Source organism: Bos indicus x Bos taurus, chromosome 5 (genome assembly GCF_003369695.1).
Source record: "Bos indicus x Bos taurus breed Angus x Brahman F1 hybrid chromosome 5, Bos_hybrid_MaternalHap_v2.0, whole genome shotgun sequence".
NCBI lineage: Eukaryota > Metazoa > Chordata > Mammalia > Artiodactyla > Bovidae > Bos > Bos indicus x Bos taurus.
Window position 1 is genome coordinate 105,283,662 of NC_040080.1, and position 6,874 is coordinate 105,290,535.

Sequence of the window (6,874 nt, forward strand, 5' to 3'; positions counted from 1 at the left end):
ATTCTGTTCTGCCAAACAGTTAGTGATTCCAGCTAAAGCCAATGGAAATATTACATGAAGAAGTTTAAGAAAATGTTCACACAGCTACAAATGTTAATGTGAGTCATATAGCCATATGAGCCTAGGAAGTTCTCTCTTGCCATGTATTTTCACTCTTAATACATTGACTAATTTCAGAGTTTTTCCTCTTCACTACCTCTAGCTATATAGCTCTCTTCCTAGGTCATTATTTTTTTTTTCCTAAGATATTTCCCTGAATAATTTCTCCTGCCTTTTTTCTCCCCTTTCCTTTGAACCAGAAAACATATCTACAAGGGGGAGGTTTCTTAGGGCTTTAAAAACATCAATCAGTTTCACAGCTGAGAATGGAGAGATCTAGATGATAGAGAGCAATTCTTCCATTAAACCTGTTTATAAAATTTAGGCAAGAGTTTTGCATAAAATGAGACAAGCTTTGACCACGTTGAGGCAGTCAAAGAGTTAAATTAAAGACACAAAAGCAAGGCCCAGCTGCACGTCTTTTTCTTTTTCCTCTCATGGAGTAGGGAGTATTTTTCCTGTAATGACCTCAGAATCTTCTGTCTTTTTCTTGGTCAGAGATCAAGGGGTACAATCAGGGTGAAACTTTCTTATCAAATTTTTCTATCAACTTTCTGAGCGTGTATTTTGAAGCTGCACTTACAGATTTGCCTTTTTTTCTATTATACATTTATATAAAATCTTACTGAAATAAGTTTGCTGTATTTTCATATTAGGTAAGTTACAGTAAATGTCATCTATCCAACTAAACAGACTATTATTTGAAGACAAAAGTTATGATTGCATGTATTCAAAACCTCCATGGCTAGCATAGCACACTGTAATATTATGAGCTCAGCACATATTCACTAAATTATTTGAGAGTAAAAAACTTGAAAAATATTATTGAATAAAACAATGTCTCTGCTGAACCTGAGAACTTCAATCTAGTTAATAAAATAATAAGGAAAAGAAACATCTAAAATTAGAAAAAAGTTGTGGTATGATGTACATTAAAAGAAGTTTGGAAATACTTTATTTAGTATGGACGTGGCTTTCCAAGACACACTCGGATTTTCTTTCAGAGAAATAGATAAAATGCTGTATTCCTGTAAGTTTATATTCATCCTTCAATGTCTGGCTCCGATGTCACTTCTTCTCTACAGCTTTCTATGACTATAAAGGTTGAATTAATTGCTTTGTTATATGTTTTTCAATAGTATTTTGCTTGCACCTCTTCCAAGCCATATTTTAATTATTTATTGTACTCTTTCATCTCCACAACAAGCAAGTAGTTTCGATAAGGTCTTGGCACAAAGGGAGTTCTCAATAAATGATAAATTTAGCTTGAGTAAAACTGAATTTAAATATTAAAAATAAATTCAGAGAAAAATTAACATTGACAATAGGAGGAAAAATTAGTCTGTGAAAAACCATATTTCAATTACATATTTCACAGACTATGACAAAATGTTCTCAAATGCATATTTGAATTGTTTTTTTTCATAGCTTTAGGGAAAGCATGTAGAATAAGCAGACAGGAGAGTTGTTGGACTTAGAAGCTCCTTCTACTGACCATAAATTTAGGTGATAATACCCACTTGTCACAAAAAGATGCAAGTTGGGGAAAATAAATATGAAAGTGTGTTGTTAATTCAAAGTTTTATATTACTCTTTCAAAAAACTAAGGCTCAGAGGAACTGAATAACTTTAAGACTTTAAAGCTAAAATGTAGGGGAACAAGGATCCGTAAGGCCAAACTCCTTCCACTGTTTTGCCCAAACCATTTGCCTCTTCCCAAATGCCCGGCAAATGCCTAGAGAAGGAAACAGCAACCCACTCCAGCATTCTTGCCCGGGAAATCCCACGGACAGAAGAGCCTTGGCAGTCTACGGCCCATGGGGTCGCAAAAGAGTCAGACACATCTAAGCGACTGAACAATGAAGAGCAGATGCTTAGCACCCATCTGCTGTGTCCCGGTTCCTGGGTGACCCTCACTAGAATGTCTCATTCATTCATTCAACTGCGACTGCCTGCTTTAAAAAGTCCTGTTCTCTTTCAATCCTCCATTCAGATAATCTGATTAGGTTTTTATGCACTCTTTTATACTCTATCCATAACACAGGACCATCCTCTAGGGTAAAAATTACTTAATCTGGAGAAATGACCCTGGTTCATCAAAAGGGTATTTTGAGGGTAGGTTTTGTGCTATGGACTCCCTCTGGTAGTTTAGTGATCGTGTAAACTCCTTTTCAGATGTTTTAAATAAATAAAGTGCATAGGCTTAAGAGGGAAAGCAATTATATCGAAATACAGGTGTCTAAATACTTATAAAACTAATTTTCGGATGTAGTAATATCTGTGCATCTTTGTTGATACATAACAAGATTCAGCAAAAGAGATCAAAATTACCCTCATTTTGAAATAGTTTGAAAACTGTTCTAATCATGATAAACTTGATCGACCATTATTTCAAGATATCATTAATACTCTATGCAAATATCTGTTCTATTGGTGACAAAGCACAGGTACTGCTAAAGCTACTCAGATTTGTTGTCCATATTTATAAATAAAATTCTATGTTCCATTCTAGGTGTTATTCGAAACAAAGACCTCTTATTTCTCTATCACAGTTTATGAATCCTCTGAGTTCTATCCAGAGATACACCCTCTTAAATCCACTCTCCCTACATTATGAATTCTGCTGTAGCAATATGGAGAGTTTGAGCATTTGAATATTTTCATATCCTCTAACTGGATTGTATAAGTAACCTGTGAAAGTGAAAGTCACTCAGTCATGTCCGACTCTTTGTGACCCCATGGACTCTACAGTCCATGGAATTATTCAGGCCAGAATACTGGAGTGCGTAGCCTTTTCCTTCTCCAGGTTATCTTCCCAACCCAGGGATCAAACCCAGGTCTCCCACATTGTAGGCAGATTCTTTACTAGCAGAGCCACTGGGAACTGTTTTTATAAGTAACCTATAAAGGGCTCCTTTTGCTTTTCACCAAAAACTTATGTTTTGACAATGCTGGTAATTGTTCTGAATTATTGTCTTAAAGTGTATGTCAAATTAAATAGATAAGAAAATATTGCAAGTATAGTATATATTATATGAAGATGCATGAAAACCTTCAGCATGTGGTGTCTCCTTCCTAAAGTCAGACTTGCTATAAAATAGTGTCATGATGAAATGCTCAAGTCATTTATCTGTCCCTTGAACTTGGAAAAATGCAAAGTGGTATACAACTCTAAGAAAAGAAAAACTTCTGTCGATTCTCTACTGTTTTATGCAGTAAAATTGAAGAAATAGCTAGACCTTGCCTTGGAGTCTTGCTCACCATGTTTGCAATATATTTCCAAGATACATGATGGCAGTATGTTTATTTAAAAACTAGTTACTCAAATAGAACAAAATCTCATTCTAGCATTTACTATACACTGTGAAACCAGTATCACATTTGTTTTTGAGATTCTGGGCCATAACTGCCGACTCTACTACTGCTAGGCATTTTACTTCTGATTTTGTTTTCATTTGCATCATTAATGACATTACTGCCTGGCTTGTATAAAACACACACAGTATTTGATAAAAACAAACGTGTAACTTAATATATAACATTTTATTAAATTCCCTCACAAAAGTCATACTTACCTTAATGCAGAATATGAACAGCTGTAAGATGTCTGTTGGAATTTTAGATGCCTAATTTCTGTAAGTAGAAATGGCTTGACGTTAACCAATTATCGCTAGTGGTACAGAACCTCTGACTGCCAATGCAGGAAAGATACACTGGTTCAATCACTGAGTCACAAAGATCCCCTGGAGGAGGAAATGGCAACCCACTCCAGTATACTTGCCTGAAGAATCACATGGACAGAGGAGCCTGGTGGGCTACAGTCCATAGAGTTGCAGAGTTAGACACGACTGAAGCGACTGGGCACGCATGCACACAACCATATATCTTTATAGTCTAATCAGGAAAAAGATAAATCAACCCAAGTTGGATCTTAATAATAAGCTGCTGCTGCTGCTAAGTCACTTCAGTCATGTCCAACTCTGTGTGACCCCATAGACAGTAGCCCACCAGGCTCCCCCGTCCCTGGGATTCTCCAGGCAAGAACACTGGAGTGGGTTGCCATTGCCTTCTCTGCTTGATAATAAGATGATTTCCATATTTTTCCTAAAATACTTGGCAGCGAAAGTGGTCATTATTTTTAATAAATATATATCTAACATAATCACTCATCATTTACAATACTATTTGACTTAAATGCTGAAAGACAAAAGTCAGGGTCATTGGTAAGTTTAGAAAATTCTTTGAAAATTTCAAAAGGCTTATACAAACACTGTTGTTGATCTTTTCACTTCTTATTTTTAGCCAAGGAATTGTTTCTGATAAACTAAAACTATAGCATTACATGTAAGACAGCATTACATAACACACAGGGAGGTGAGGAACGAATGGTACTATGGAAGTCAAATAAGGACCCAGTCCTTGAACTGAAAACGTAGATACTAAAAGAAAACAGTGGCATATCATCTTTGTGAAAACTGCGCTAAGTGCATTGGTCTGTCCCTTACCCCTTCCTTGGAGGTAAAAAAAAAAAAATCAACGGCCAACTGAAATGATGAAACTAATACACTCCAGTAAATTTATACACACAATTTCATGAATTTCCTTAAGGTTATTCCAGTTAAGGAAACTGTTATTAAGATATGTTGTCAGGACTGAAGGCCAGGATCACAATGGCTTTCTTTCTCTGCTTTCATAAAAAGTTACATAAGAAGAAAATAATTAGTAGTTACTATCTATAATATATATTTTCAAAATTCCACAAACCATTTTCTGAAATTTAATGTTTTTCAAAGAATCAGCAAACTTTAGCTAATATTCCATTAAATTTGCTTCTTAAGTTCAAACCTTAACCAACTCACTCAGAAAAAAAAAAGTATAGGAATCATCTATTAAACCATCTGTGCAAGAAAAGTGTGGAAGGGACAAATAGAGGATGAGACTGTTACAGGGACAAATGTCCAAGTGGATCAACTATATGATGAACAAAGACATCCAATTTCAATACTGTTGAGCCCAAATAAAACTGAAATGCTCCTAAGTTTTTCCTTTTTTAAATATGTACATTCAATGTTTTTGTGTCATGAATTCTAGTATATATAAAAATTTTAACCTAAGTTCAGAAAGAGCAAGAGAAAATTCAGGAAGTGCATCTATGCACTCTTTATTTTAGCTTTGTCTTATTACATCAGAAGTAATTATATTTGTTAATTTTTTATTATATTTTAGCAACTTAAATACATAATAAAATTTTCAGCCAATAAAAACAAAGTTTGGAATGTTAACTCAAAAAAACTCATGCAATTCTTACTGCCTTCATAAAATGTGAAGCATGATTGAGGGTACAAACTTTAGGCACGTGTCTGTCCACAAAGACTACAAACTCATCAAGAACAAGAACTATGGATCCCTTACTTATTTTATTATCCCAAATAGTACTTCACACACTGCAGGTGTCAAAAAAACCCCGTGCTGATTGAATTAAATTTATACAAGAACTGATGTAGAACTTCAACTAAAAACATATTATTAAATTGAAAAGAATTGAGCTACAGAAGCTCCAACTATTAGAATATAATGAGGATAAAAACTTAGAGAAGGAAAAAATAAGACATGAAGTGAAATTCAAACCTGATTTAAAAGAGTTTTATCTGTCACTTTAATTCGGCAAGGGACCCTAATTTTCAATTGCAAAAAAAAGCCGAAAAAAATGAACATGGACACCACTGAGTGGGGAAATTTCTGGAAAGAAAATCTTACATTTTAGGTCTAAGTTTTAGTTCACAAATTTCTACTGACAACCTACATGTGTCTATTAGAAGTCATTCTCTTCTAAAACATGAAGGATATTTAACAGCTGCCTAAACAATCCTTGAACAAAGGCTCCTGCATGTAAGCATAATTCTCAGGGCCAAAGTTGCGCAAGTTTGTCTTGGGAACAAAACTAAAGAGAGAGAACACAAAAGTCATAAAGAACAGAGTGATTATGAAGTCAAGGAATGTTTGTTTAGGGCATCACTCATCTCTATCATCTGCCTCATTTAAAATTTTATTACAGAAGATGTCTAAGTGCTGTAAATATTTTCCCACTAGAGACACTTACCGAATTTAAGTACTTTTTCTGAATTTAATTTTTAAAAATCAGTTAATCTTGTCCTTTAGCCTTTAGGGCTTCCATTCATATCCCTAAAGGCTGTAGGAACCACAAGGAAGATTCTGAGTACAAAGAGCAGATGGTGCTCTGATCCAAGCCATGGAAGTCATCTTCATTTCAATTAATTTACTTTGCCTTTATGAACTTAAGAGTCTTTCAAGGAGGCTGACATTTCACTCATCTGAAAAAGCCTGGAATGTGACAGGGGAAAGGGAGGAGAAGTAAATCAAAGGGCTTAGCAGTTTTCCAGATGCAATGTATTTTTCTTCTCTTCTTTTCCACCAGAAATTTGAGAGGCTTCTGACATTTTAATTCCGTGCAAAACCACAGTAGCAAAAAAATGTGTACAGCTTCTATGTCAAAAAAACACACGCACGTGCACTTGGACATACTCATGCTACAAACATTCCAATTTGCTGTTCCTCTAAGTGAATATTTCTTTGAGTGTATTTATTAGATGTTTGTGTGTAGTTTCACCAGCACCATTCTAGTTTAAATGCAACAGCAGATTTTGCAACTTTCTTTTTCTCTTGTGGTGATAACTAATCACTGAGGCCATGCTGGCTTGTTCATTAGAAAAGATACTATTTATAGAAACTGTTCTCATAACTGTACTTTTAATCA